Raw genomic sequence first — 3,662 nt, 5'->3', positions numbered from 1 at the left:
CCGTGTATTAAACACGTAACCAGAAAATTGAGCCAGAAAGGCTTGTAGAGGTTAGTCCGTTCTAGAGAGGGTTTCCGATCTTGAGGGAAAAGCACAACTCCTACGGGTTGCGTGTGGTTAAGCATGGTACGGTCAGTGTCTTCAGTGTCAGCTATCCATCAAAGTGGATCCTCGGTACATCTTGTCTTGCTGGTCTTCAGTTGTCGAGAGGGGTGAAAGAGAGAGAGAGAGATTAGCATAGAGGGGAGTGCCTGAGGGGTGCTACAATGCGAGTGCAACCAAACAAGCGTTGAAAAATCAACTCAAACAAGTGTCAAAATCTTTTGGAGCATCAAGATAAGACAGGTGATATAACCGCATGCTTGTTGCTCAAGCAAAAGTGCGACTTATATCAAAGCAAAAACAACAAAAACAAACAACACACAACATGGTCCATCCGAACCATTTCACGGACTCAACTTCGCATAGGGGATTTATGACTCATCCTACCCTAGGGTTCTCAGACTTGAAAGTCGTGCTTGCTTCATGCTTTGGAGAGGAGTCCGCTAAGTCTTCTGGACCTTCTCATGGTGTTGCCACGTCTCTTGTTGTTGCTCGTCGAACGTCTCGGGTTGAGTCGAAAGAATCATTGATGACTTCTCGTCTGGGGAGGTTCTGACAAAGGTGGTTCTTCATGGCTGTCATTGACAGGGTCTTCTGTTGTTTTACAATCTTTTCCTGGTATGCATGTCTTCTGAGGCTGCGAGAGTTCCAAGTGGACAACTTCATGCAATGATATTTACAAGACATGATAGAGTTTCGACCAGTCAGTCACTTGGATCGCAATATTGACACCTAGAGCGGGGGATGAAGAGAACCGTTTTCCTGCTCACTAAGGTGAGGCGGACCAATGGCGAGGTTCTCATCCACCGGTGGTCGTCGACACAATCTTAATATTGACAGGGTTACTCTATTAATGATGTAGATCATGGTCTTGCACATAAAATGTCATGATCATCGTAGGTGGAAGTGGCATCACTCTGGATCAGTGCCGAGGGTGTTGCCATCTCTTAAGCCTCGTTGTCCTTGTTCCTCTTGGAGGTACTTCCGTTGGTGTCCCCTGGTCGTAGTGTTGTCATCCTGGTCCTTCAGTGCATGGATGGTCGCTTGGAAAGATTGATTCCTTCCAAGTTGCCCAAGAGGTTTTTAAGTAATCCCATGGTCAGGAATAAGGGTGCTAGCGGCTATTTGCAAGTTTGAAGATGTAGACGAGGGATGTCAAGAAAATATGAGTGGGAGTGCTAAGGAAAAACCTTGCTTCTTTTGAAATTTAGGAGAGGTGAGAAATCTAAAGGTTTATAAATACTTTTGGAGAGTCTCGAAAGCAGTTTCATCCTAATTAACGTCCGTGCTAACTAAGGGCTTCCTGCAGCAGTATGGCTCTGATACCAGCTCTGTGGGGACCCCGACTTACAAGTCGAGATCATCGAATGATCGTGCTCAGTGATCCCAGAGATCAATGCTCACCGAGCTCACAGATACTGAATATTCTGAGTCTTACATCCATACATATCGTTTGATACAACAAATGACCACTGCGGTCAAGTCATACATATATAGGTCCTTGAGGGCCAATACACCAAACTGGACCAATAGCGGAAATATTGGTCGAAAGCGTGAACCCATGCCATCAGCCTTAACCTATAGGCACTCTGACTGAGAAGCATCCTAGCTCGCAAGAACGTCACCGAGTTACTCTTCACCAAATCCTGTTTTCTCATACCTGGTCAATGAAATAACCAGTGGCTTAATGAGTACTTTTAATTGTACTCACAAACAGCCCATGATATGAGCAATGCAAGTGAAGGATAACAATAACACGTAGTTTAAGCAGGATTACCCAACTGTCCTTGACCGTGGACACGGCTATTCGAATAATTTTGCACTCTGCAGAGGTAGTACGCTGGTACCACGAGATCCAGGAAACTTCCATGTCATCCATGACTCGCGGTATATAACATACCCGAGGTAAGTACCCGATCAATGCCTTTCCCGTGACGATACTAGACAAAGAGGTCCACTCGATTGGTACCCAACCCACATGTTGTACGTCTTACGAGCACCAACTCTGGACAGTATCAACCATGCGGGAACTAACGGTGAGCCTGGAACACGTAAAAACAGCATAGTCGTCCAACCTGCCGCGACCCCATCACAAGAGTGACCACACATCACTCCCACCACTAGTAATGTGGCTCTTTGGTAGCACCGACCAGAGTAATCAACACAGCCTCGTCCGTAAAGGGGTAACGTGGTCGTACATGTAAGGTTGGGATGGTCGACACATCACAAATATATTCCCATTTCCGAAACAATACTCACACAAATAACTGGTGCACCACTTCACCCAAAGTGGGCACCAAACTCATCATCACCCTCGGGCATTAGTGGCACCCGACGGGGTTGTCATAAGTCTTTGATTTATACCAACAACATGCTCATGCTACTGTTACTCTAGCTTTACTTGTGAACATGATACAAGCATGACCCCCATAGGTGGTAGGATCAAGCTTGATGCATGTGCTACGGAGGAGCCATCGGTAACATCACATCAATGATTTACCGGCACTTATGATCATATGCAACGGAAATACTTGCTATACTAACATGCAATCTAACATATGCTCAGTCATGGTCAAAGGGCTGCTTGCCTTTGCTCACATAAGTCCTCGGGGTCTTCGAGGTCTTCCGCTCCAACTCTGAGTACTCCGTCTACCCGTCAACTATCATCGAAAACAACCACGGTAAGCCACACAGCAGGCTGGAATAAAATTGCTACATAAATAAAGTTGCTCTGGAAAATGTGCAAAGCACCTATTTGGATAGCCCTAAATTTTAGGAACCTACAATAGTTTGAATCAAACAATTTGGAGTTAGAATGATTTTTGAATGGATTTTTGAAGTTCTGCAAAAAGAGAAAATCAGAAAAGGGCTTCAACCCCAGGAGCTATCCTGCGCCCAGGGCATTGAAGAGGAGATGGGTCGGCCCAACTGCACTAGCTGGCGACAGAGGAGGCCACGCCGAAAGCACCCAGGAGCAAATACACTTTCAGCGCGGGGATGCACAGACGGAGCAAGCCGTCTCCACTTAACCTGTCTGCGGGGCCCGGAGCTACCTCTTGGCCGACAGATGGGTCCTGGGAGAAATGAGGCCCGTAGGACAAGAGCTTCTTCCTCCTCCTGCATGCGTCGACTTGGAGGCGAGCCAAGGGTGTTGGTGCCGCTTGAGCCACGCCCGACGCTGCGCTCGGCGAGGCCTGGCCTCCCGGAGCCCCAGGGGAAGGCGGCGACCTGGAGGAGAAGGCTCCACGCGCCCAGGGAGGACCTGGTCGCGGCCAGCCCCTGCCATGGCGGATGCGGCCTGCAGCGACGGGGGCACGGTGTCGTGGCCACCAAGGAGGAAGGGGAGCTACGTGGGAGGGCTCACAGAAGCAAGGGGAACCACATGGTGCGGGTCAGATGAGGAGGGGACGCCCGACGTGCTCGAATTCGAGCCGAGGTCGCCGGAGCTCCTTCGGCCATGGCGGGGAAACAAGGGCACGGGAGCGAGATTGGGGGCAGAGGGGCATTCGAGGGAGAGAGGAGGATCTGGGGAAAGCAGCAGAGGGCTTGGGGAAGAGGAT

Source organism: Hordeum vulgare, chromosome 7H (genome assembly GCF_904849725.1).
Source record: "Hordeum vulgare subsp. vulgare chromosome 7H, MorexV3_pseudomolecules_assembly, whole genome shotgun sequence".
Taxonomy (NCBI): domain Eukaryota; kingdom Viridiplantae; phylum Streptophyta; class Magnoliopsida; order Poales; family Poaceae; genus Hordeum; species Hordeum vulgare.
The sequence above is the reverse complement of the archived record's forward strand: the minus strand, read 5'-3'. Positions refer to the sequence as shown.